Source organism: Piliocolobus tephrosceles, chromosome 8 (genome assembly GCF_002776525.5).
Source record: "Piliocolobus tephrosceles isolate RC106 chromosome 8, ASM277652v3, whole genome shotgun sequence".
Lineage (NCBI taxonomy): Eukaryota > Metazoa > Chordata > Mammalia > Primates > Cercopithecidae > Piliocolobus > Piliocolobus tephrosceles.
This window is the reverse complement of record NC_045441.1, coordinates 44,007,035-44,027,182: the sequence shown is the minus strand read 5'-3', so window position 1 is coordinate 44,027,182 and position 20,148 is coordinate 44,007,035. Positions and strand designations below refer to the sequence as shown.

At 38.6% G+C, this 20,148-nt stretch overlaps 2 pseudogenes; one reads left to right on the top strand and one right to left on the bottom strand.

Moving 5' to 3' along the window:
- Positions 1–1,962: 1,962 nt before the first annotated feature.
- LOC111555712 lies at positions 1,963–3,284 on the bottom strand (annotated as a pseudogene).
- A 1,973-nt stretch (positions 3,285–5,257) lies between these two features.
- Positions 5,258–11,778, top strand: LOC111555729 (annotated as a pseudogene).
- The last annotated feature ends 8,370 nt before the right edge of the window (positions 11,779–20,148 follow it).

Below are 20,148 nucleotides of genomic sequence, written 5' to 3'. Positions count from 1 at the left end.
TCATGGCGATATGAGTTGTCTTTGTGTGTAATTCAGGAACCTAAGGAAAGCTCTGAGGCCCTAGACTATGCATGTGGTCTTGGGCCAAAAGCAATGTTAGCTTTCTATCTAGCTGTGGGGTCACTAAGGCTAGGCTAAGAAGTGTATGGCCACGTAAGCCAAAAAATACCCCATCTCTCTTGTTCTTAGAAGCTCAGAGAGGTAGTGACCAAACAGGACTTGAAATAAAAGAACTACCACGTCCCATAGGCTTTTGGCTTTCTTATTTGACGTGAAACAGCCAGTCAGTTCTCTCTTTGCTCTCCTAGGGCAGGAGGAGAATTTCTCTCAAATGGCAAAGGATGACATGGCCTTCACATCTGAAGTCAAATAAACAGCTACATCTTTTATACGACTGAGAAAACAGCACTCAGTGAGATTTCAGTGTTTTGAAGTCACTGATCTCAAGAAACGGTATAGCATAATTGGTCAGTCTAAAGTGTTTCACCCATACATGACACACAAGCAAAGATAAAATGACAAATAAATGTATATACGCACACATAAATGCATATATTTTTGTGTATAAATAGGTACCATATATGAATATACACAACGCATAAATGAGTAAAATTAAAATAGAGCTATTTATATGTACAGTGTTGTAGACTGGTCTGCCAGTTGGTGGTGGTATTTCTCCATACAAGAGAAATAAAAACATATTTTTTCATAAATATATATTTAAAAATAAACATAGATATTACCTATAATGACAGATATATACATAATAAACGTATGTGTGTATATAAAACATATGTATAAAATACATATAGTGCAGAGAAATACACAGACACACTGAAATGCACACAGATGCACTTACATCTAAACTAGATGCCATAAGATTGTCTCATCACCTGTTGGCAATAAAAGAAGCCAGAAAGACACAGAAGTCTTTCCATGCAGGTTTCATGTGACCCTACGCTAATGGCAAACACCAGGCCAGAGACTTAAACCAGATCCAGCCCAAGCAGCATCACCCAACAGTGGGAGAACTGTCCGCTTCTAGACAACCTCTTGATCAGGATAGGTGCCCTTCTTTGGAACACCTGAGGTGGGTGCATCCAATGGTGTCCCAGTATGACACTTCCCTCTGTGGAGGAAGAGCTTTTCACAGAGAGTTGGAAAGGCTAGGTCGAGACCCGAGGACGTGCTGGGATAAGATGGTATCAGGCCAGAGCAACACCAGGCCAGGGTTGAACTGAAATGCAAGACACTGGGAGCTTTTTCAGAGCCAGGAAAATGGCCCCAGAAGCCAAAGGCTTAAGTAATTCTATTCTGGCTGTTTCCAGCTGATTCTAGAGAACCCTACAGGGCAGTACTAAAGAATCTCTGAATCAGAAACACCCGAAAAACCAGGTGTCTGAGGCCTCCTCCACAAGTTTCAGAAGCAAGAAATACAGATGTCTGGCTTGACAAACACTTCTGGATGCCAAAGTAGGTGTTAGAAAAAGAAAACTAGGTTAGAGACAGACTGTTGGACCTTGCCACCCCAGGTGAATGAATGATGCCTGTGCTCAAACTGGAGTAGGTGAGATGAGTCCATCATGGCAGATAAGAACTGCGCATGCACAAGCCAGAAAGCTACAGAGGGCCTGGAGTTTCTGAGCCAGGCATGTAGCCCTGGTTCAGAAGCGCTGGTCAGTGTCCGACCAACCTTTAGGTCACAAGGGTATTCTGAGAAGTGTATGGCCATATAAGCCAAAAAACTTCTGCATCTTTTCTGTTCTTTTTTTTTTTTTCAACAAACAAGTGTTTATTGAGCACCTACTATGTGCCAGGCACCATTCTAGACCCCCCAGCAGAGAAAAGAACAAAACACAAGATAGAAACAGCAAACACAAATTCTGAGGGAGAGGAAAGGGGCAGTTGAGTAAGACAACTAAGGGGAACTGAGAAGCCTGGGGTGATGGGGGGGCCTCTGCCTTAGGCCTCTTCTTCAGCCTCCTTACTGAAATCCTCCTCCTCTTCTGTGGTAGCATCCTGATACTGCTGATACTCAGTGATGAGGTCGTTCATGTTGCTCTCAGCCTCAGTGAACTCCATCTCATCCATGCCCTTGCCTGTGTACCAGTGGAGGAAGGCCTTCTGGTGGAACATGGCAGTGAACTGCTCCGAGATGAGCTTGAAGAGCTCCTGGATGCCAGTGCTGTTGCTGATGAAGATGACAGCCATCTTGAGGCCATGAGGTGGCTGTCACAGACAGCTGTCTTGATGTTGTTGGGGATCCATTCCACAAAGTAGCTGCTGTTCTTGTTCTGCACATTGAGCATCTGCTCATCGACCTCCTTCATGGACATCCGACCATGGGAGACAGCAGCCATGGTGAGGTATCAGCTGTGGCGGGGGTCACAGGCAGCCATCATGTTTTTGGCATCGAAGACCTGCTGGGTGAGTTTGGGCACTGTGAGAGCTTGCTACTGCTGGCTTCCACAGCTGGTGAAAGGGGCAAAGGCAGGCATAAAGAAATCGAGACATGGGAAGGGAAACATATTGACTGCCAACTTGTGGAGGTCAGCACTGAGCTGGCCAGGGAAGTGGAGGCAGGCAGTGACACCTCTTATGGTGGCTGAGACGAGGTAGTTCAGATCCCAGTAGGTTGGTGTGGTCAGCTTCAGAGTGTGGAAGCAGATATCCTAGAGGGCCTCATTATCAATGCAATAGGTCTCATCGGTGTTTTCTACCAACTGATGGATGGAGAAATGTAGGGCTCGACCACAGTGTCATATACCTTGTATGAAGGTACCACACTGAAGGTGTTCATGAAGCAGTCAGGATACTCTTCTTGGATCTTGCTGATAAGGAGAGTGCCGATTCCAGAGCCTGTGTCCCAGCCAAGTGAGTGGGTCAGCTGGAAGCCCCGCAGGCAGGCAGTCAAAGCTCTCCACCTCCTTCCATACCACATCCAGGAACGAATAAACCAGCTTGGCTCCCTGTGTGTAGTGGCCTTTGGCCCAGTTGTTGCCTGCCCCAGACGGATCAAAAAGAAAGTTGTCTGGTCTAAAGATCTGGCCAAAATGACCTGAGTAAACAGAGTCCATAGTCCCAGGTTCTGCATCCACCAGGATGGCACGAGGAACATATTTGCCACCTGTGGCTTCATTGTAGTACACGGAGATGCGGTCCAGCTGCAGGTTGCTGTCCCTGTGGTAGGTGCTGGTGGCATGTTCATCACTGATCACCTCCCAGAACTTGGCACCAATCTGGTTGCCACAGTGACTGGCTTGGATGTGCACAGTTTCCCTCATGATTAAAATTTAATTTTTTTGCTTGGCACAAAGTGTGTATGGAGCAAGAAAATATGTAATTTCTTTTCTCTGCTAGTCGCAGGCTGAAAGGATGGAATGCACCCCAGAGGTTGGAGCAGTGAGGTGCGAGCACCGTGGCAGGAAGGCTCTGAGAGCTTTTCTGTTCTTAAAATCTCAGAATGATGGTTTCCTAGCAAACTATCACAAGAAGAGAAAACCAAACACCGCATGTTCTCACTCATAGGTGGGAACTGAACAATGAGCTCACTTGGACTCGGGAAGGGGAACATCACACACTGGGGCCTATCATGGGGAGGGGGGAGGGGGGAGGGATTGCATTGGGGAGTTATACCTGATATAAATGATGAATTGATGGGTGCTGACGAGTTGATGGGTGCAGCACACCAACATGGCACATATATACATATGTAACAAACCTGCACGTTATGCACATGTACCCTAGAACTTAAAGTATAATAAAAAATAAAAATAAAATAAAATAAAATAGCATTAAAGACATATTTTGCTGTGAAATGGTTCATTTAGAACTTAGAAAGGCATAAATATTTTGATTATAAAGCAAACGATAAAGTTACTCCTATTTCTACCATGAAAATAATCACTGTGAAAGGTAGGAAAAGAATAAATCATGCAGTTGGAATTGAGAATAAATTATATGCATGCCATAAAATAGTAAAATTATTTCGAAAGTAAGACAGCATATTTGTATATTAAATTATGTTAAAATTAAACTATATAATGTCTGTAAACATTAAAAATAAGTTGAAATACTTAATTTTGGTACATTTTCATGTACTTTAATCAGTTTCTTAGGTATACCTGTCCGTAATACCATGCAATTGTATTTTTCAAATTGAAATACATTTTAAATGTGGTCTTATTCTTTTCATTTTTTCCCAAAACATTCTTGAAAGTTGCATTTCATGGTTAATAAATTTGAAATGTTTTATATATATAAAAAAAAAAATCTCAGAGAGACAGTGTCCAAATAGGACTTGAATGGAAGACTGCCTAATATTGCCAGGTTCCATAGACATTTGGTTCCTTCGTTTGCCCTGAAACAGTCAGCCAACTTTCTCTACTCCCTCCTATAGGAGAAGTGAACTTTTTCTAAATGCCAAGGGAAGAGATGGCCCTGACACGTGAAGTCCAATGTATAGCCGCATCTTCCCACTTAGACCAGAAAAAGCCTCAGCAGGATCTCGGTGTTTTGGAATCTGTAGTCTCAGGAAACAATGTAGCACAATTAATCAGTCTGGAATGTTTAAGCATACAGGGCACAAGTAAAACCATAACTGGAAATTAATATATACATACACATAAATGCATACATTTTAAATGAAATAGGAAACATTTACAAATATATCATCAACATATAAATAAATAGAAATCAAAATATAAATATTTATACATACAACATTGTAGCACTGTCTGCCAGTTTGTGGTGGTGCCTTTGCATGCAAGCAAGAAAAAATTCATATAGATTATAAATAACAAAATATAGATCTTATATGTAATAACACAAAAATATACGTTTATGCATACATACATAAATACATATTTGTATAAATATGGATGTAATAAACATAATGCAAACACACACAGACACACACACACACACAGTCGCGCTTATAGTTGTACTAAAGGCCATAGGGCTAGTTTTTCACCTACTGGCAGGGAAGGGAACCAAAAAGGCAACAGTAATCTTTCCCTGCAATTTCTAGGTGACCCTACACCTACAGCAAGCACTAAGCCAGAGAATTTTAATCAGAGCAGCCCGAATTCTGTCACCTTCCACTGGGAGAGTTGTTTACTTTCACAGATGTGTCAATCAGGGTAGGTGCTTTTCCTTAGAACACCTAAGGTAAGTGTATAAAATGATGTCCCTGTATATCTGGGTAGAGAAAGGTCTTTCTGCAAAGAGGAAGAAAGGCTAGATCTGAGCCTTCAGGATGCCCTGGGGTCAGTGTGAGTATTGGTGAGATAAGGTGGTACTGGGCTGGACAAAAAGGTAGGCTAGGGTAGGACCAGCTCCTCTAATACCCTCCAATATGTCCCATGAGGTGAGACAAGATAGTATCTCCTGTGAATGGTCCCAGAATAATAGGATAGCTAAATATTCACCTCCAATTTTTTTCCCTCTGAAAAAAATAACATGGTTACTGGAAAACACTGTGTGTATCACTGTGCAATTTGGGGAGAGGAGCAACTTGGTCGAAGTGAAATCATTCCTCGTACACTTTATGTGTGGCTCTTGGTCTGTAGTTCGAGAAGATGTCTCAGATTCACTCCCACGTTCTGAGATATTTACAAAGGTGTTCTAATCTGTGGAAAATTGTTAGCTGAATTTTTATGGAAGCAAGTAGAGTGAGATAGTTTCTCTTCTAACAACTTGCTGACATCACCCTCTCTGATAACAAATATTTTTAAAGAAGCATATTTAAACACATTTTACATACTATACAGCTTGGTAAACACTTAAATTTACTGAATACAGTTAACAACACATCTTTTAAGTAGCATTCTTAGATTTATCTTTCAACATATAAACATCTCACTACATATATTACATACATTAGATCCACTCATTAAAATAAAAGCTTTTTGCCGTAGAATGTTTCTTACCCAAAATGCAATGGTAAGAAACATCTTTAAAAAAATATGCATGGCTGGCCGTGGTAGGGTGGCTCACACCTGTAATCCTAACACTTTGGGAGACCGAGGTGGGGCAGATCACCTCAGGTCAGAAATTTCAGACCATCCTGGCCAACGTGGTGAAACCCCATCTCTATTAAAAATACAAAAATTAGTGGGGTGTAGTAGCGGTCACCTATAGTCCCATCTATAGGAGGCTGAGGCAGGAGAATTGCTTGAATCCAAGAGGCAGAGGCTGCTGCTAGCCATGATCGCACACTGCACTCCAGCCTGGGTGACAGAGTGAGACTCTGTCTCACAAAAAAAAAAAAAAAATGCTTAAACGCTTTAGACATACATGATAGCTTATTAAACACTTAAATTCCCTGAATTAATCCAGTTAACAACATATATTTTAAGTGACATTATCAGTTTTATCTTCTGAACATGTGCCTGCAAACCTAGTGAGTAGGTGTATGTAGTGAAATATTAGATGTACTCTCTAATATAACGCTCTTCACAAGAAAGATTTTTAAATGCATAATTTAAAAAATCTATAAGCATGTTTAAGGACTTCGTTACATACTTTACAAATTGGTAAACACTTGCATTTAATTAGTATATTCATTGAATTAACACTATTATCAACTAATCAGTAACGTTTTTAGAATCATCTTTTAAGCATATGCTTATGAACACTTTACAGTGAGCCACATTCACTCACTGATGTAACAATTTTCAGAACAAAGCTTTTAAAATGCATGGAAAGAAGCCGGGCACCGTGGCTCACACCTGTAATCCCAGCACTCTGGGAGGCTGAGGTGGGAAGATCACCTGAGGTCAGGAGTTCGAGACTAGCCTGGCCAATATGGTGAAACCCTGTCTCTACTAAAAGTACAAAGAAGATTAGCTGGGCCTGATGGCACCCACCTGTAGTCCCAGCTACTCAGGAGGCTGAGGCAGGAGAATCACTTGAACCTGGGGGGCAGAGGAAGTTGCAGTGAGCCAAGATTGCACCTTTGCACTCCTGCCTGGGTGGCTGAGTGAGACTCCATCTCAAAATATATATACATATATATGTGTATATATATATATATATAAAATAAAATGTGTGATAAGAAAACTCTTTAAAGAACCATGTTTAAACACTTTATTACATACATTCCAGTTTGGTAATATTTGCTTGCATTCACTGAATTAACATAGTCACCAACTCATTTTATCAATGATATACTTAGATCATCTTTTAGGCATGTGTCTACTAACTATTCCCTGCATAGTATTACATCCACTCACTGAAATAACACTCTTCATTACAAAGCTCTTAAAATGAATAACAAAAGCATCTTTTAAAACATGTTTAAACACATTATTGCATGCTTTATCATGTGGTAAGCACTTGCATTCAATGAGTTAACATAGTTACCAACTCATCTAATAAATAGCATTATTAGAATTATCTTTAATGTAAGTGTCTACAACCTCACACTACATATCCACTTATTAAAAGAACACTCTTCACAACAAAGATTTTAAGATGTATAGTAAGGAACTTCTTTAAAGAAACATATTTAAACATTTTATTATATATTTGCAATTGGGTAAACACTTGAAATCACTAAATTAATACATTTACAAATTCATTTTATCAACAACATCTTAGAAATATCTTTTAAGGGCTGGGTGCGATGGCTCACGCCTGTAATCCCAGCACTTTGGGAGGCTGAGGCAGGTGGATCATGAGGTCAGGAGATCGAGACCATCCTGGCTAACACAGTGAAACCCCATCTCTACTAAAAAATACAAAAAAATTAGCCAGGCCTGGTGGCGGGCACCTGTAGTCCCAGCTACTCGGGAGGCTGAGGCAGGAGAATGGCATGAACCCGGGAGGCGGAGCTTGCAGTGAGCCGAGATCACGCCACTGCACTCCAGCCTGGGTGACAGAGCGAGACTCCATCTCAATTAAAAAAAAAAAAAAAGAAATATATTTTAAGTATGTGTCTACAAATACCTTACTACATGTTACTTATATAACACCCTTCACAGTAAAGCTTTCAAAATTCGTAAGGACAGTGACATCACCAAAAAGGCTGAGTAGAAGCAAGCTGGTTTCCACTTCCTGACTGACAGAAAACCTTAAACAGATTCAAAGCCACCAAGATTATCATCAACAATATCACAGAACTTAAATATGCAAATAAGATAGTTACTGAAGTAATGGAGAAGTGAAAAAATCCATGCAGATATAAAAAAGTAAGACTTTTATATTCCTGACATCCTAGCACAAATCTGCCAGACACCAAGTGTGCAAAAAAGTTTTCACCTATTAAAGTTTACTAGACCAAAAAAAAAAAAAAAAAAGATGAAGCAAAAGAAGATTAAGGAAGACAACCAGCTTTCTCGCCATCTTGGGATTCCAGACAGAAGACACCCACAAGAAGTATAGCCAGTACCTTAAGGGAGGAAAAACTCCTGAGGACACCCAGAAACAAAGAGATTAGGTAACTAGTATCCCTAGCCTGGGAAATTTAGCTATTTAGCCAGAGGAGATGCCAAATCACAGTGGCTGTTCGGTAATACCATGCTGTAGGAGCTATGTTTCATAGATTCTCAGATCACAAATTCCTAGCTAGCCTTGCCAAGCTTCCCTGGTATTCCCTTTAGGACCACCCTCATCTGGCACAAGAAGTGCTCTGAATGGTTGCTAGAGCTGAGGCAAATCTGGGATTAAGGTGCCATCTAGTGTCAAAAAGGAGGTAGTGACATAGCAAAAAGGATATTCAAGGTAAATTACAAACAATCTCTAACAAACACACCCAATAAAAAATAAAACAAGCCAGATAGAGAAGATTTGAATGAATAACTAATCCTTTAATGCAGACACATAGATGTACATTCATAAGAGAAAAAAGCAGACAAAAAAACCATAATCTTCCTGAGTGGACAAAGCAAGAAGCCACTGGCCAACACTAACTAAACAGTGATAGTTAGGCTCTCTGGTCAAGAATCCAAAATAGTATATATATATTTTTAGATGGAGTCTTGCTCTTGTCACCCAGGCTGGAGTGCAATGGCATGATCTCGGCTCACTGCAACCTCTGCCTCCTGGGTTCAAATGATTCTCCTCCCTCAGCCTCCCGAGTACCTGGGATTACAGGCACCCACCACCACACCCAGCTAACTTTAGTATTTTTTTAGTAGAGATGGGGTTTCACCATGTTAGCAAGGCTGGTCTCAAACTCCTGACCTCGTGATCTGCCCTCAGCCTCCCAAAGTGCTGGGATTATGGCGTGAGCCACTGCGCCCAGCCCCCAAAATAATATTTTTAAGGAAACTCACAAAATAATACAGAAAAGCAATTCAGAAATGTATCAGAGAAATTTAAGGAAAAGATTGAAATTATTTTTTAAAAACATCAAATGGAAATCCTAAAACTAAGAAGTATATCGGCTGAACAACAATTCATGAGAGGCTCTCAATGGCAGATGAATTAAGCAGAGAAAGAAATCAGTGAGCTTAAAGACAGGCTGATGGAAAATACACAGATGAGATAAAAGAAAAGAATGAAAAGTGGTGAAGAATGCCTATAAGATATAGACAATCACATCAAAATAGTAAATCTAAGAATTACTAATATTCAAGAGGAAGCTGAGCAAAAGCAAGGAATAGAAGTTTATTCAAAGAGGCAGGGTGCAGTGGCTCATGCCTGTAATCCCAGCATTTTGGGAGGCTGAGACAGGTGGATCACTGAAGGTCAAGAGTTCGAGACCAGCCTGACCAACGTGGTGAAACCTTGTCTCTATTAAAATTATAAAAATTAGCCAGGTGTCGTGGTGTGCAGCTGTAATCCCAGCCACTTAGGAAGCTGAGGCAAAATAATTGCTTGAACTTGGGAGTCAGAAGTTGCAGTGAGCTGAGATCATGCCTCTGCACTCCAGCCTGGGTGACAGAGTGAGACTCCTTCTCAAAAAAGAAAAAGAGGAAAAAAATGAAAGTCTGTTCAAAGAAATAATAACAGAAAACTTTCCAAAATTTGAGAAAGATATAAATCTCCAAGTATAAGTATAAGAAGGTCCGAGATCACCAGAGAGAGTAAAGCCAAATAAGATTACCCTAGGACATAGGATAACAAAACCCTCAAAGGCCTAAGACAAATAAAATACAAAAAGCAGCAAGGGAAAATAAGTGAATAATATAAATGAACTCTAATCTGACTGGCAACAGTCTTCTAAATGGCAACTGTCCAACCCAGGAGAGAGTGGGAGTATATGTAAAGTACTGAAAGACTAAAATTGTCAACTGCGAATACTGTACCCAGCAAAGCTATCCTTCAAACATGAAGGGGAGATAGTCTTTCTCAGACAAACAAAAGTTAAGAGAATGCATCCCATCAGACCCCTCTGACAAGAAATGCCAAAGAAACTTCTTCAGTCTGAAAGAGAAAAACACAAATGTGCAAAAAAGAAAACATCTAAAGTTATAAAAACCAGTGATAATAATAAGCCCACAGACAAACTCAAAATTTTGTAATTGTAACTGTAGTATGCAGTCCACTTATCATTTTAGTATGATGACTAAATGACAAATCTATCAAAAACGAAAGTATCTACAGAACCTGTTAAGAGAGCAGAAATACAAAGATACATAAAGTGACACAATGAAATTCAAAATGTGGGGAAGTGTAGAGCTTTCTTAGTTTTTTTCTTTGTTTATATTGTGATTAAAGTCTTCACTTTAAGATATTTTTGTAATCTTCATAATCACAGAACCAAATGTTCTAATAAATATACTGAAAATAAAAAGCAACAAATTAAAACACAGTACCATAGAAAATTAACCACAAAGAAGAGACAGTGAGAAAGAGAGGAGTTACAAAACAACAAAGATACAAGATGACAATAGTACTTATTTATCAAAAGAATGAATTCATTTCTTCAATTGAAAGACATTGAGTGGATGAATGAATAAAGAAACAAGATTCATACACACACTGCCTTCAATGAACCCATTTCATCAAATAAAAGACACGTATAAACTGAAAATGACAGGATGAGAAAAAATTCCGTGCTAATGGAAACCAAAAAGGAGCAGGAGTAGCAATATTTATATCATATAAAATAGACCACAAGTAAAATGTAAAAAGATAAAGAAGGTCACTATGTAATGATAAAGGGGTCAATTTCAAACACCCCAGTGGAGAAGCTGAGGTCAACATCAGATTTTAAATATTTAAGGTGAATACAAAACTATTTCAGCAATACAGACAATTAGGTGTGTTGTTGTGGACGATGATGCTGTTGGTAAAACAAGTCTCCTGATATCCTACACAACAAACACATTTCCATCAGAACATGTGCCAACTGTTTTTGACAATTATGCAGTCAGTTATGATTGGTGGAGACCCATATACTCTTGGGCTTTTTGATACTGCAGGGCAAGAGGATTATGACAGATTACTACCACTGAGTTATCCACAGACAGATGTATTTCTAGTCTGTTTTTCAGTAGTCTCTCCACTTTCATTTGAAAATGCGAAAGAAAAGTGGGTACCTGAGATAACTCGCCACTGTCCAAAGACTCCTTTTTTGCTTGTTGGGATCCACATTGGCCTCAGAGATGACCCCTCTACTATTGAGAAACTTTCGAAGAACAAACAGAAGCCTATCACTCCAGAGATTGCTGAAAAGCTGGTCCATGACCTGAAGGCTGTAAGGTATGTGGAGTGTTCTGCACTCACACAGAAAGGCCTAAAGAATGTATTTGACGAAGCAATATTGGCTGCCCTGGAGCCTCCAGAACCAAAGAAGAGCCGCAGGTGTGTGCTGCTATGAACATCTCTCCAGAGCCCTTTCTGCCCAGCTGTTGTTGGCATCATACTAAAAGCAGTGTTTAAATCAAACTAAAGATTAAAAATTAAAGTTCAGTTTTGCAATAATGGCAAATGCCCTGCACCTACCCACATACACTCACGTGAGACAAGGCCATAGCTATGGCCCCTTCCCCCTCCCAGGACTGGGTGACTTTGAGTAATTGTGTATTGTCAGAAAAGTGATTAGTACTAGTTTTTGTTTTATAGCTTGAAAAAAGAATTTTTTTGTTTGTTTAAAAGCAAGGCATACAGACTAACTGGAATTGTTGAAGCTGCTCCCTGGTTCCACTCTGGAGAGTAATCTGGGACATCTTAGTGTTTTGGGGTTTTTTTTTTCTCCTCTTTTTTTTTGAGGATGGGTGTGGGGTTTGTTTTTTAGTCTTGTTTTTTTAAATTCATTAACCAGTGGATAGCCCTTAAGGGGAGGAGGATGGATTGATTCCACCTTCCACTTCCAAGATCTAGTTTAGAAAACATGTTCCTCATCTGGTGCTCTTAGGAAGGAGTAGAGTAAATGCCTCATTTAGTAACACGCTCCTTTTTGAAAGTTGCCTTTTCTTTCCACCCTGGAGTAGATCCAGTATTGGATGAAACTCATGAAAGTGGGTGGAGCCTGTCTTGCCCCTCCTCTTTTCTAGGACACACTATGTGTGATTGTGACTTTCAAGGACATTTGTTTGCCATTTGCTGATTTTTTGGGGAAGTTAATTTCTAACTTCTCTCACTGATAAATGAAGAAAAGTATGGCACCTTTGGAATACACCAAATGAATTGAGTTTGTAATTAAAAAACTTTTTTTCCCTGTTTAAAAAGGGAGTCAATCTAGCAAGAAAATATAACAATTATAAATATATACTCAAAACAAGAGCACCTGATTACATAAAGCAAACATTAATAGATCTAAACAGAAAGAAAACTGCAATATATTAATAGTAGGATACTTCAGCACTCTGAGGAAAGAACAGCTCATTCTGACAGTAAATCAACAACAACCACAAAATTGGAGTTAAGCTACACACTTGACCAAATGAGCCTAACTGACATTTATAGAACATGTCAGTCAGTTGCTTCAGAGTACATATAATTCTCATCAGCATGTGAAACATTCTCCAGGCTTATATGTTAGGCTACAAAATAATCCTCAACAAATGCAAAAAAAGTCAAAATTATATATTTTTTTAACCACAAGAGAAAAAACTTGACAACAATAACAAGAGGAACCTTGGAAACTACACAAACACATGGAAATTAAAGAACATGCTTCTGAATATTCAGTGGTTCAGTGAAGAAGAAAATTTAAAAATGTTTGGAAACAAAAATAGAAATGCAATATACCAAAAAACTGAAGAATATAACAAAAGCAGTGATGAGAGGGAAGTTTGTTGCAATAAGTGCCTACATTTAAAAAAACAGAAAGGTTTTATATAAACAACATAACAATATACTAAAGTAACTAGAAAAGCAAAAACAAACTAAATCCAAATTTAGTAGAAGGAAAGAAATAATAAAGATCAGAGGAAAAATCAATAAAGTGAGACTAAGAAGGTATACAAATGACCAATGAAACAAAAAGTTGAGGATTTGAACAGTTAAAGAAAAGAGACAAATCTTTAGCTAGACTAAAAAAGGATAGAAGACCCAAAGAAATAAAATCAGAAATGAAAAAGGAGACATAACAACTGATACCACAAAAATGCAAATAATTATTAAAAACTATTATGAACAACTGTATACCCACAAATTGGAAGACCTGGAAGAAGTGCGTAAATTCCTGCACACAAACAACCTACCAAGACTGATCCATGAAGAAATAGAAAATTTGAAAAAAAACAGTCAGAGTAATGAGATTTAAGGCATTATAACAAGTCCCTCATCAGCAAAAAGCCAAGGATCTGGCTTCAATGATGAATTCTACCAAATGGTTAAAAAGGAACTGACACCAATTCTATTCAAATTCTTAAAAAAAAAAAATTAAAAAGAGGCCGGGCGCGGTGGCTCACGCCTGTAATCCTGGCACTTTGGGAGGCCGAGGCAGGTGTATGATGAGGTCAGGAGATCGAGACCATCCTGGCTAACACGGTGGAAACCCTGTCTCTACTAAGAAAAATAAATACAAAAAATTAGCCAGGAGTGGTGGCCTGTAGTCCCAGCTACTTGGGAGTCTGAGGCAGGAGAATGGCATGAACCCAGGGGCCGAAGCTTGCAGTGAGCCGAGATCACACCACTGCACTCCAGCCTGGGCAACAGAGCGAGACTCCGTCTCAAAAATAAATAAATAAAATAAAAAGGAGGGAATACTTCCAGACACATTCTGTGAGATAGCATTTGCCTGATATTAAACCCAGATAAGGATATAACAATAACAAACTACAGGCAGGACAATATCTTCAATGAACATAGACAAAAATGTGCTCAACAAAATACTAGAAAATCCTCATTAGGATTGAAAAGATCATTCACCATGATTAAATAGGATTCATTCCAGGGATGCAAGCATGATTCAACATACATGAATCAATAAAATCTCATATATCACATTAACAGAACCAAAACCAAAACCATATTATTATTTCAATTCATGTTTAAAAAGCATTCATTCAACTTCATAGTAAAATAAATATAGTATATAGTAAATACAGTATAATTAAAATCCAACTTTATAGGAAAACATTCAACAAACTGTGTAGAGAAGAAATGTACTTCAATGAAATAAAAGACTAAATATGACAAACCCACATCTAACTGCAAACTGGAAAAAATTGAAACTGTTTTCTCTAAGCTTTGGAACAAAACAAGGATACCCACTTTCACCACTTTTATTTAATATAATATTAGAAGTCCTATCAGACCAATCAAGCAAAAGAAACAGAATTAAAGAGCATGTAAACTGGAAAGCAAGAAGTCAAATTATCCTCATTTTCAAACAACATGATCTTGTATTTAGAAAACCCTAAATATTCTACGAAAAAATTGGTTAGAACTGATAAATGAATCAGTAAAGTTAGGGATACAAAATCAACATATAAAAATCAGTAGCATTTATGTATGCAACAGTGAATACTCTTAAAAAGAAATAGGCTGGGCGTGGTGGCTCATGCCTATAATCCCAGCACTTTGGGAAGTCGAGGCGGGCAGATGGTTTTTAAAAATATTTTAAAGGAATATCTTTAAACACTTTATTACATACATTATGGTTTGCTTGCCACTTATACTCACTGAATTCACACTGTTAGCATCAGTTTTAAGAAAATTATTAGAATCATTTTAAATGTATCTACAAACACTTCACTACATACATAATATGTATTAACTGACATAACCCTCTTCACAACAAAGAAGTAACATAGATAAGAAAAAGTTTTTATTAAGGAAGTATGTTTAAACACATACATACTTTAGACATTGGTAAACACTTTTATTGATTGAATTAATACTATTTATTAATGCAACTCATAAGTAACATTCTTAAAATTATCTTTTAAACATAGGTGTAGTCACACTTCATATATTACATTGATTCATTGAAGTAACACTTTTATTATTATTATACTTTAAGTTCTGGGATACATGTGCAGAACGTGCAGGTTTGTTACATAGGTATACACACACCATGGTGGTTTGCTGCACCCATCAACCTGTCATCTACATTAGGTGTTTCTCCTAATGCTATCCCTCGCCTTGGCCCCCACCCATTGACAGCCCTGGTGTGTGGTGTTCCCCTCCCTGGGTCTATGTGTTCTCATTGTTCAACTCCCACTTATGAGTGAGAGCATGCAGTGTTTGGTTTTCTGTTCTTGTGTTAGTTTGCTGAAAATGGTGGTTACAAAGCCTGTAAACCTCATGCTACAAAATATCTTTGAAGTAAGTATGTTTTAGATATCACTACAGATATTATAACTTGGTAACCATTTACAATGAGTGAATTAACACTGTTAACAATGCAGCTAATAAGTAATATTGTTAGATTTATTAAATGTGTCTATAAAATCTTTACACATACATGTATTCACTAATATAATACTACTTGTTGTGAAGCCTTACATAGTAAGAAACATCTTTCAAACAAATAACTTCAAACACTATTACATACATCAGAGTATAGGGTCAAACTGAAATAATCAAAAAGTTAAGAGTCAAGTTAAAAGAGAACTTATTCAAGTATAAAGATTAAAGATCAGCCAAGCATAGTACCTCATGCCTATAATCCCAGCACTTTGAAAGGCCAAGGTGAGTGGATTTCCTGAGCTCAGGAGTTCAAGACCAGTCTGGGCAACATGGCAAGACCCTATCTAAACAAAGAATACAATAATTATCCTGGCATAGTGGCTCAGGCCTGTGGCCAGAGACACTTGGAAGACTGAGGTGGGAGGATCACTTAAGCCTGGGAGGCAGGTCATGCCACTGCACTCCAGCCTGTGTGACAGAATAAGACCCTGTCTCAAAAAAAGGATTAAAGATGGTCACCCAGGAGCATAGATTCAAGTTGCCCTGAATATACATTCTGATTAGTAGTCCTTACAACTGGATTTTTTTTAAAGAAGTGGCAGGCGGCCAGGCGCGATTAATCACACATCTAATCCCAGCACTTTGGGAGGCTAGGTGGGCAGATCATAAAGTCAAGAGATTGAGACCATTCTAGCTAACATGGTGAAACCCCGTCTTTACTAAAAATACAAAAATTAGCTGGGTGTGATGGCATGTGTGCCTATAGTCCCAGCTACCTCTGAGGCTGAGGCAGGAGAATTGCTTGAACCCAGGAGACAGAGGCTGCAGCGAGCAGAGATTGTACCACCGCACTCCAGCCTGGTGACACGGTGAGACTCCGAGAAAAGAAAGGGGGGGGGGAGAGGGAGAGAGAGAGAGAGAGAGAAAGAAAGAAAAGAAAGAAAGAAAGAAAGAAGAAAGGAAGGAAGGAAGGAAGGAAGGAAGGAAGAAAGAAAGAAAGAAAGAAAGAAAGAAAGAAAGAAAGAAAGGAGGGAGGGAGGGAGGGAGGGAGGGAGGGAGGGAAGGAGAAAAGAAAGAAAGAGAAAGAAAGAAAGAAAAGAGAGAAGAAAGAAAGAAAGAGAAAAAGAAAGAAAGAAAGAAAGAAAGGAAAAGAAAAGAAAGAAAAGAAAGAGAAAGGAAAAAGTGGCAGGCTTGGTGTGGTGGTTCATGCCTATAACCCCACTATATTGAGAGGCCAAGGTGAAAGGACTGCTTGAGACCAGGAGTTCATAACCAATCCTAGCAACATAGTGAGACCCCATCTCTACAAAAATAATGATTAGGGCTAGAATCTCAGAACAGGTGTTCTACAATTTTTTTCTGAAACATAATTTTGCTCTCCCAAGTTCTCTGTTTCTACCAAAGATAAATCTTAGTAGTACCAAGTTATTTGTAAAATAAGTTTTATAGTTTTATTATACTTGGTCTGATTATTTGCTTAAAGTACAGCAAGAATAGTGATCCACCATAAAGGTTCTCATAAGTTGGCTTTGCTGGTACTTTTTCATAAGGAATATCAGATTAGACTTTTAAAAGCCTCTTGGGGCTAGAAGGCCAAGCCAAGGATTCACCATTGGACTGTGCCTGCAATGCCTGTATGAATTGGGTAAACTCTTCTCAATGTCCCAAAGTATTTTGAGGTTCATGGACCTGTCAGAAGGTGACATTTTTACTTACCATAAGGTCACAAAATATGCCTTTCCAGTCCAAGCTTTGGTAAAATTATCAGTGTCTCCAATGTGTCCTCTTATAAAAGAAAACGTATTATTGATGAACTTAGGCAAATAACTACGTTGTTATAAGTTAAAAATACTTAGTTTCCAAATTCTGGAAAAACCAGGTAAAGAGAAATATAAATGTTTCCATTTTGCTCACAAAAATATGCTTTATTCAATTTTCATAAGCTATAAATAGCCCAAAAGAAAAAAAAATTGATTCTAGAAAACAAAACGTCTTATTTACCAAAAACGTACTCAAATCGTGTATACTAAGAGGCATTTGAGTTACTTTCTATTTTTCTGATAAGATATTTAATTTAAGCACTTACTTTTTCTTTAAGCCAATTAATTAGAGTTCTTTCATATATTTTGGTGGTAAAATATAACATACACATGACACATATAGACATACAGACTCACAGACAGGAGATTTTATAGCTTTATGAGGTTTCTCATTTTCCAGTTTTCAAATGATCTCTCCCCAGTTTAAACTGCCAAGCCCTAAACAATTGTTAGCTAGGCAATCCTAAATTTGCACTTCTAATAGGATGGTTCCTTAAGTGAAAATTTACATCCCAAAGGCACACAACCTAAATCTAAGCAGCGTTATTTGTGAGACAAGAAGAACATAGGTAAAGGCTCTGTCAAAGCAAGATTGGCAGGGAAAGTATCTTAAACATAGGTAAGACTTGCTATGTAAATATTAAGCAAATGTCTTTCCTATCTTAAAAGTTTCTAGTGGTTTGAATGCAGGAGAAAGATGCCTTTACAAATAGAAATTTTCTTTATACATGTAAATTTATTTTACAAAGAGTTTCAAAATAACTAGGTAAACTCCAGCAGTCATATTTTGGAGACCAATATGGTTAGAGAGATGGTCTTTTCAACTTAACCTGTTTCTTGATTAGATTGTTGACTTCAGGGTGGATCCCCTTAATGAATAAGGCAACAAAAGCATGCCCTATGCCTGGACTCAGTATATATGACTCTGAAAAAGCAGCTAGCCTACTTGTGAAATTATCTTTTATAAACACTGTAACCAGTTTTTTTTTTTTAAAGGTAACTTTTCTAGTAACCCATCAAAACCAATAAACCTTACCTAATGTTGTGACTTAACCAAGGAAGGTTGAACTAGAAATCTCCAAAGAAGTGAAAAGCAATCCTCTCAAGATCTACCATCAAACCAGAGGCAGCTAGAAGAAAGAAAAGTCTCACCAGCTACAAATGCTGTATTTCTGTACAGCTGTGTTTTCTAGGATCTCAGTTTCCCAGCTGAGTGCTTATACCTGAAGACCAAAAGACTGGCGTGTCCCATAGATGGAAAGAGAGGAAAACACAAGATGTCCACAGAAGAAAAGAGAATCAACAAATGGGTACCCCCTGTGAAAGGAAAATATCTTGGGCCCCTTCAAACTGGGAACTCTTCAGGACAAATTGGCCTCCCATTCTATTCAAAGTCATCCTTCTGCTCACAGAGATAGATGCATATTCTGATTACCTCCTTTGGAAAGACTTATCAGAAACTCAAAAGAATGCAACCATTTGTCTCTCATCTACCTGTGACCTGGAAGCCCCCAACATTGGAAGTTCCTTGCTTTGAACTCTCCCTATCTTTGGGAGGGAACGAATATACTGCTTACATACATTGATTGATGTCCCGTGTCTCCCTAAAATGTATAAAACCAAGCTTTGCCCTGGCCACCTTGGGGACATGTCAAGACTTCGAGACTATGTCATGGGCTCATCCTCAACCTTAGCAAAATAAACTTTCTAAAACAACTGAGACATGTCTCAGATTTTCAGGGTTCACATTTTGGTAGCCATGGGGGGATTGTGAATGGAGATGCCCCTGACTTTTGACAAATCTCCTATTGGTGCTTGGTACCAGCGTGAGCTAACATTATGGCTCAAACCAAAAAGACAGTTTGCTGAAGTCTGGGAGCAACCCCTCCAGAGAAGCCCTGATCTCCCAAAATTTGGTCAAGATCTAAAGTTTATTTTGCTGTACAACTCCTCTTTTTCTTGGAGGTTTACTTGCTTCCAACATAAGTAAGGCAAGTTTTTCCTGCTTCCATAATGATGAAAGGCAGGTAACTCCTTTGTGCAGTTTGAGCTCACTTCAAACAGGGAAGATGAGTTTGTTTTTTCTCCTTCTAGGATGGTAGAGAGTAGTCTTCAGCCTGAGACCCATCCCTAGGTAAGTAACTGAATTGGGGTTTGTCTTGGCCAAAGTTAAGATTAACAACCAGCTGGTCTTAATTTCTCCTTACGATTAGAGCACTCAGTGATCAATTGTTGAGTTTCTTTGTTGTTTGTTCCCCTCTGAAGTTGTTGTTTAAGGATCCTAATTCTAGTTCAGAGATGCATTCTAAAGGGTCATCTATTGCTTTTTCTCCCAAATTTAATCTTAATTTGGTTTTTCTGTGTGAATTTGCATGAGGAACTGAATTGTTGTTGTCATATATTAATGAAACTGAGTTTTCTCAGCTGTGAAAAGGAAGGGCATTTTTGCCCCTCCCAGCCAAAAGGCACCCCTGGGCCTCATGGGAGTGTCTGAGGGGTTGATCCCCCATGACATGCAGGGAAATCCCCCCAAAAACTTAATTTTAAAAATGACTCATCCAGGAAACACATATGA